Source organism: Anser anser, assembly GCF_964211835.1.
Source record: "Anser anser genome assembly, chromosome: Z".
NCBI classification, from domain to species: domain Eukaryota; kingdom Metazoa; phylum Chordata; class Aves; order Anseriformes; family Anatidae; genus Anser; species Anser anser.
Genome location: NC_139723.1, coordinates 8,175,074 through 8,183,526, shown reverse-complemented (window position 1 = coordinate 8,183,526; position 8,453 = coordinate 8,175,074). Strand labels below are relative to the sequence as shown.

The following is an 8,453-nucleotide window of genomic DNA, read 5'->3' as shown; positions in this document are numbered from 1 at the left end:
TCAAAAAAAAAAAAAAGAAAAAGAAAAGAAAATGAAACTTAGGATTCTTACAATTTAAACTAAAGTTGGAAGCACAGTGATGAACAGTTTGCTGTTTTGCCTGGAGCAGATTTCTGAGCTGGAAAAAGTATTTGCAATAGCTTGTTGACAAGGCACACATGTTCATTAGGAGCGAAAATGATACCTAGTAGCTTAATCTCTCTCTACAGAAACAACAAAAAGCCCTCAAACAGACAGCAGTGAAGCAGCAGAGGGCATCAGCAGCCTGCGTTTGGGGACTGTAACAGCCTAGCAGAGCTTAACAGAACAATGCTGATTTAACTAGTGGTTGGAAACCCTTAAAGCATCCCTGCAACCCCGACAAGTCAGCGTGGTGAAGCATTTTGTGTTGCTTCATTTTCAAAAACATAAACATAAATAAAGCAAACAATGGCCTGGCACCGGAATACAGCGGGCAGCCTTTAATGTCGGTGATAAACCAGGCAGGTCACTTTGCTGCTCCAGCAGGCTGCCTCTCCAGCTGAAGCTGAGGGGTAGATGCTGGATTAAACAAAGCCATGTGCTATTCACAATGTGGTTTGAGTTTGTGCTTGCGGAGGTTTGCAGTGCCCCTATGGAACAATAGCTCACTGAACAGGACAAATACAGAACAGCTTACAAACAATGAACAAACAGTAAGAGGGAGCTGGGTTGTTTTAATTTTCATCCAGAATTCAAGGCAATTGGTTTCTTAACGGAAAATAAAAAGCTTATGAAGCTGCTGGTACATTGTCACTAGGCAAGCAACCATTCAGCATCCTGGAAATTGAATTCAGATTTTTGGGAAGCATCTTGGACTAGTGGACGCAGCAACATTGGACTGTGCCAACCTTCCCTCACACTGTGGCCTTTACTGTTTCCTTTAAAGGATTTTGTCAGAAATAAAGGGCTCTAAAATGGCTGAAGCCTGAGACATTTAGAAGTCCACCCCATGTATCTTGCTCCCAGTAGGGAATCTGGGAAAAACAGAAACAAAGAGGACTGGCTCATCCCTGTGCTGCGAGTGCTTTTTCTTGCATTTCATATCCCCTAAATTAGTATAAAGCCCAACCATTTCAAAGTCCTGTGTCCCAAACTGCAGTGGTCCGGCAGCCCGGGGGCAGGTTTTGTCACTGCCACAGAGATGAAGAGTCTCGTGTTGCAGGTGAAAGGCAGCGACTTTCTGCTCAGAAGTGCTGACCTGGACCCTTCCTTGTAGGAGATTTACCGTACTCTTAAGGATGGAAGGCAGTCACTTCTTTGCCTCTCTTTCCCCTGCTTTTCAATGAACACAGAAAGAGGGGGTTTGCTAGAATATTGACTCCACTGTGAGAAGACACAGGTCCTAGTTCATTTCTTTTTAGGGGTGCCTACTTCCTCTGATTGTAAATCCCCCAGAAACTGACACTTTAACTGAAAAGGTGATGCTCAGAGAGGAAAAGCAAATGAAGACACTATCAGAGACACAGGCAAAATAAATGTTGCCTGAAATGCCAGCTAAATATCTTCGCAGTTCAGAGGACCTTGCACGGACACAAGGCGTGCCCTTGCATTTCCTGCCCCAGGACCCGCTTTGTCACCAGCTTTCTTTTCACCGAGGTGGAGGGCAGGTCTGCTTGGGGAGGAGAATGAAGGCTCCTTGCTCGTCTCTGCGACTGCTGCCTTGCTTTCCCTGCTGGCTGGCAGAGAGCAGCTCCAGCAACACCCTCATCCTGGGGCTAGTGCAGAAGCTAGCTCTGACAGCTCAGGGTCAAGCATGCCTTCCAGTCCAGGTTACATGGCTGCATTACCCACTCCTCTTATGCCAAGTGAAGCTTATTGCCATATTCCTGACTTGTATCTTGCACCACGGCTTCCACCTGGCTGGTATAAAAGCTCTCTTCCAGGTCATCAGCCAGCCATCAGCTTTGTCTCTGCTTGAACGAGCTTTTCCTATGATTTTTGGGCTGCTGTGACCTGCTCCTGCTCTTTGGCTGCTTGACTCAGCCTCAGGCCACAGCCACAGAGAGAGCCTCTGAGATGCTTCATGCATGCCGGGGCTGGCATGCTGGCACTCCGATAACACACATGATTTCGGGGGTGTTTTGTCAGGAAGAAGTGCAGGCAGATGTATAATCAACGGCTGAAAAAAAACGTGCCAAGATCTGCTCCTGAATTCCAGTAGGTCTTCCTTAGATGCAAATTAACTTTACATCTTCAGGGCATGTGCATACTTGATTATTCTCCAGATACAAAGAGACCTTCAGTTTTTGAACACATGGGAAAGATTATGTCAGAGTGAAAATGTGGGCCTCACTGAAGCTGGGAAGGAAGTAGACCTGAGCATAGTTTCCAGAGGTGTGGATAAGTGAGAAGATTTCATGCACTTCATGTCAGTCATTACCTTTTATCTATGCTGGAAAGCAAACTGCCAGTAAAATGGATGTGCTAATTTTAAACACTTTTCCAGAAAGCTGAATTTATCCAGAGGGGATTTTTTTTTTTTTTTTGTTCCTGGAAGAAATGATCAGAAATAACTTTTGGAAGAATTCTCCAGCTTCTTTTATTGCTGCTGAGCCTTCTTCCTTCCTTTTGCCATTATCTCCTCCAAAAGACTTTCCAAATTATCTTTGAAGACTATCTTAACAGGTTTTCCCAAGTGGAGTTCTTCAAAAGAGACTTCCCATATATAATTCTTGCTAGCTTGTGGGTATGTTTTTATAGCAGTGCAGTTAGTGGAACTTGTTCCTTGCATGTACGTTAAGGCACTGGCCAGAAGAAGACAGTTTTTGGCCACAGTAGTAAAAATGGAAGTGAAGCAAAATCACATCTAACAATATCCAGGTGCAATGTGATTGCAGGGTCCAGTGGACGAATTGAGGCATTAGGGTATTTTGTCGCAGTGCTTCTGAAAGGTGCTCTGCACCAAAATCCAGGAGACAATTACTGCTTCCTCTTTCTCCAGCAATGGAGGAGAACAACTCTCAGTCTGAGTGTGCAGCATCCCAGAGCTGGAAGAGAAATCGTCATTGATGACACCTTTGCTTGCTTAGTCCCTCTGCAACTCATTGCTCTGCTGGCCCATGGCAATTCCATGCAGGGGCATATTAGCCCCTTTCAATTTTTAATGTAACCAGTCACACAGAAGAAAACTGGAGGGTATGGATACCTCCTAAGCTTTGGGGGAAATAAATCTGTCTCCTGTACTCGAGCTCCGAAGCAATAACAGGAAGGTGATAACTCTCTGCAATACAGTAGAAAAGGATAAGCTGTACGAGGCCAACATCTTTAGCCCTGCTGATGCTGCTCTCCTCCCAGAAGAAGGACAGTGCCTTGTTTCTGAACTATGGTATTCTCTTTGTTTATTTTGACCTCCCATCTTGAGAAACTAATTGGTCTCACTTATGAATTATCAAGACTGACTTGGGGTGTGCTCTGGAATATTTTTAACCAAAAAAAAAAAAAAAAGGAAAAATAGAAAGAAAAATAAATCAAAGTACCCTTTGCATTATGCTGGTTTACTATTTTTTTTCCTTTCTTTCTCTCTCTCTCCCTCTTTTTTTTTTTTTTTTCTAGAAACAACATTGTGGATACAAATGGATTAGCACATTATGTTGAAACATTGTGAATATGCTGACATCTCATTGTTTTGCTCAGGAAGTAGTTTGTCATTGTTACAAAAATGTAACATGACTGTTTCAAAGTTAATTGAGTATGTTGCAAGAATTTTTTAAATCTCAAGAAAACCCACTGGTCAATAAACAACCTTAGCTCCTTGGATGGAAGAGACTTTCTGTATGACAGTGGGAAAAACTCCAAATAATCAGTAGGTATGTATTAGTAGTGTGAGATTAATGGCATGGTTATGCTCAGAAGGACCAGCAAGGCAGCCAGGGCAGTGAGAGATCAGCCTGAGCTCTTTGTAAGGAAGGAAGCCGATACAAAAAACCCTCTTGCCAGACCTCATTACCTCAGAGAGCGGTTCTGGACGGGATTCAGGAGGCAGATTTCAGCATGAGGGTACTCACTGGAGCTGAGTGAGAAGGACTTCCCAGTGCAATGCCACCACCAAACCCCCGGCAGCAGTGGAGCAGTCAGGCCCCAGCCCAAGAGGCAGGGCTCCTTCCCAGGTGGTGCAAGAGGAGGCTCTGCGCCCTGGATTAGGCACGTCTCAGCTGTGTAAGATCACCTCTGGGTTTTCTGTAGCTCCAAGACCAAAGCCATTGCCCTGAAGGCATGGAAAGGCCAGTTTTTGTGAGCTGAGTCCAGGCTTACAGGGAGATAGGTGTAAACAATTGGGTGTAGTGTAACCTGAGGCATTCAGACATGCCTAGGAAGCAAACCTTTGGAGAAGTCAGACCCTTAAGGACCTGGGGTTAAATGGCAGCTTTGTGAATTCCTCTGACTTTCTCTACAATGGCTGCAGTTGCCCGAAACTCCTGGGGGCATTTGTATCTCTACTGGGAATCTTGCCATGTGATTTTAAGTCACGGAAAAAAGAGGTGACTTCAAGCATCAGTTGATAGATTTATCCCTTGTAATGAAATTCCCAGGTGAATGCATTTCGTCCTGCGCTTTGTGAGCAGCTCAGAGTAGATCCTGTTTCTGTCACTGCAATCATTACTGGAAATATTTGCTGAAAAGATGCAGTGTGTGTGGCTGGATTTACAGAGCCAGGGATCAGCAGGTCCTGATTTCCCATTGTCTGCTGCAGTCTTCTTCAGGAGGTGCTGGGCAGGCCCCTGTGTGGTGCAGGGAAGTCTTTGGTGGGCAGACCTGGTGTGACACCCTGAATCTTGCCTCGGTAAGCATCCAACTGGCTTTCTGCTGCTTCCCTGTAGCTCTCCTGGGTCTGCAGATGGCAGGAGGCTTCCTCCCATCCCCTGGGACGGAGCTGAGCATCCTTTCCCCTCCCTGGTTTAATTTGTGTGTTGTCTCCCTTAAAGGGTACTAGAAAACTCTTCATCCTATGTGGTACCTTTCTGCATTTTTAGGCACCCAAATCTACTTATTTTGAACCACATTTCCTTTAAATCATTAATGGATTGGTACTTAATCATCTTAATACCCTGTTTTCTATCAAACACCTACTCTAGAGGAAGCAGTAGCCACTTTGACATAGTGCTTTACAAAGCTGTCCCTCACTGTTTCACAGATGAGGTGCAATGCTCTAGCTCTGTTCAAGACACATTTATCCAGTCAGTTAGGACCACATGGCTACTTCTGGAAAATCCCAGTGCCTAGACATCTATATGAGTGACCAGGTCCTAGTCCCTCCTTTTTGTCATTTGCTGGGAGTGTTTGAATGCATTCCTGCTTCCCCAGTGAATGCTTTAATGGCTGGACTATTGGTTATTCAAAGTGGGTTTCTCTCATTGTCTTCTGGCAGAGGCAGTCTGCTCTGCATAAATAAATTAAGTCCCATGACTAGGCATGTAAGCTTATGGCTACAGCCCAACACATTTTTTTTTTTTTTATATGCAGAATTGAACAGCTCCAACAGAGAGAAAAAAAAAAAACAAGAGACAGCTGGGTGCTCACCTGGGATATGAGTTGAAGATATGCCATTCCAGCACCAGCACAATGTGAGTCTCTCACATCCCTTTGGCTTGTTCTAATACCTCAGCTATCAGATGTTCTGAACTTTTATTTTCTGGGCTTTTGGCAGGCAAAAAACACCTCTAAAGAGGTCTCTGGCTTCATGTTCTTGAAGAAAAGGAGTATCTTTCTGGCCAGAGAGATTGCAGGACTTTGATTGAGCCTTCTTATTGTAGGCTATACAGCAAATGCATTTGGAAAGACAGGAAACCCACTCTTAGTTGTTTTCTTAACTTTTTTTTTTTCAAATAAATGGAGAACCTTATCTTATTTGAGGTACCTTACTTGAGACTGCAGTTAATTTTATAATGTTAAAAAGTGGATGCAGTAACACTTTGTAAGGTATCCTCTAAGGCCTCCTGGAGTAATTCGACTGAGTCAGAATGCACTGATTTTGTTTCATTCACCTTTTGTAGACTCTTTTAAACAGATTTACAGTTGCTGTCTTTTGGCATCCACTAAATCAGAAGGAAATGTTAAGTCAATAAATATGCCTTCCTCAACTGGAGTAATATGGCTCTTAGAAGGAAGACTATTGTATGCTTTTTCAGTGCCTAAGAAAACAGAGCTTTTATGTCTATTCAAGTAATAGTTATAACCTAAAATTGTTTATTTGACCACATTTAACCAATTGTTTCCAAGCTGATGTAAGTAAATCTCTACAACTTCATTCTATAGATTAATCCTTGTTCGCAGGGTATTGATTTCTGCATCAAACAACAGAATAGTGGTAACAAATGAAGACTAACATACAGCAAAGGGCAAATTATGAATTAATTAATTCCTTTACTTCATGTAACTAAGTATATCAACACAGCTATCAGCCACTTTTGCGAACAAAAGTCTGTTCGTGGGTTACCATAATAGCAAATAGCAAGATTGTGTTCCAGAGAAATTGCTACTGAAATAAGTGTTATGTCTTGTGACACAGCCTCTGTAGTTGCCCCATGCCCTGGTTTTGTGCCATTCTGAGTTAATTACACTGAAGCTGGAGGACAGAAGTGAAATAATGTGATATAATTGAACCATGATAATAATACTTAGCACATTATTTAGTGGCAATCTCTTCTCCTGCTTGGGCTGAATCTGAAATAGATGACAGTAATTTCACTAACTCTGAACTCAAAAATTACCACTGACAGCAAAATCTGTTTTCATATTCTGTTTATATTCAAAATGTGTTAGAAATGTTAATGAATTCTCATCCTTATGATTAATAAGTAGTAGCATTTCTGTTTTTCAGAAGCAAAAAAGCTGCAGAAGAAATCAGTGTCAGGACTATCAGCGCTTGGACTAAATGTGGCTGTGGTAAAGGTGGTGGACTATTTGTACTGAAAATTTCTTACATCTGAGTGAGCTTGATATTCTTCATCTGCTTCCTAACTGTGCTTTAGAAACAGTTGTATTGTGACAATAAGTTTCTCAATCTGAAATAAAATTGTTACAGTCTTTTGTGATTTTATTTTATTTTATTTTATTTTATTTTATTTTATTTTATTTTATTTTATTTTATTTTATTTTATTTTATTTTATGCTTGTGAATGCAATTCTTAACTTACAAGTTAAATTTTAAACAACAAAGAGATGAAGAATATACATGAAACCAAAAGCAGGCATTTAGCTTTTCTTTGGTGACTAGGAGTGGCAGTGAAAGTTGAAGGCAGTTTCTTCAATAACATGTTTAAATGCTTTCTTCTGTAGTTGACTTTCATGCTGAAATAATACTAAAAAAATATTAAGTAAAGAAGAGGACAGAAATCTTTTCTTAAGCGGAATGCTATTTTCCTGATGAGGTAAACCTAACTGACATCAAAAATAGCTTAAGCCTGCCAGCTACATGCTGATACTGGCGGGCTGTGCCTTTCCTTCAGCCACTGCTATAGCTGATTTAAGTCATCTTCCATGCTTTTCATATTCACAGGGGCGTGAAATTAAGAACAACAGGATAGGATGAAGAGAGTGTAGGCTGGACTCTGGACACTGAGGTCAGTGTAGTGGTGGGATGGACCTACAAGGCAAGTATTGAAACCCATGGCACTTGGTACATTGAAAACTAGGTGTGAAATGATGTTAATATAAAACCAATATACCACAACTGTCAGAAGGTAAGGGAAACATTCTTCCCTATGAACAGCTCTTTCACATTGCTGAAACTCTCAAAACAGGTTGATGTACCTGAGAAGATCAGTAATCTCACAATTGGGTGGTCACTGGCGGCTTTGGAGATCACTGCCACAGCAGGGATACACTTTTTGTGGGACTAGCCATGTTTTACTTAGCCAAACAGTTGAAACAGGGTTTTTCACTTCCCATTGGAAAGGTGGAGGCCATTAAAAGGTGTGGGTTTAAGAGACGTAGGATCATAAAGCAATAAAAGACAGTGCAGAAATTAGTCATCTGTGCATCTGCCGTGAAGCCAAGAGGGCTGGCAAAGCAGACAGATCTGTCATGCTAATCTAACTGCAGGGAGCAAGAGATGTCTGAACTCTGTCACTCCTAGGTTCCAGGAATGAAAAGCATTTTTTTTTCTTTGTATTATTTTTAAATTATTTTCTGTTAGGAGCTGATTTGGCCAATAAGCAAAACCTAATCGTAGCTAACCATTAAGTTTCAAGAGGTTTTGTTTTCTTGTTCTTTTATTTCCTTCATCTTCTTCCCCCTGCCTCCCCTAAGGCTTCAGGGACTATTCTATTTGAGGAGCTTGTCTTGAGACTTTTCACATGGTTGAATGTTGTGGAAAATTTATTGTCATCAGAAAAAGGGGTGGGGGTGGGGGTAGGGGGTGGGGAAGAAGAAGAAAAAAAAAGAATCACATGAGTTTTCTTCCAAACCCTTTTCCAGATTTATTTTTCTGCTTC

At 41.9% G+C, this 8,453-nt stretch overlaps 1 long non-coding RNA gene across 1 annotated transcript; it reads left to right on the top strand.

Moving 5' to 3' along the window:
• Positions 1-4,709: 4,709 nt before the first annotated feature.
• Positions 4,710-7,058, top strand: LOC310890264. Its single transcript, XR_014577143.1, has 3 exons — positions 4,710-4,801; positions 5,482-5,582; positions 6,839-7,058. It is a non-coding gene; the product is annotated as an uncharacterized lncRNA (long non-coding RNA).
• The last annotated feature ends 1,395 nt before the right edge of the window (positions 7,059-8,453 follow it).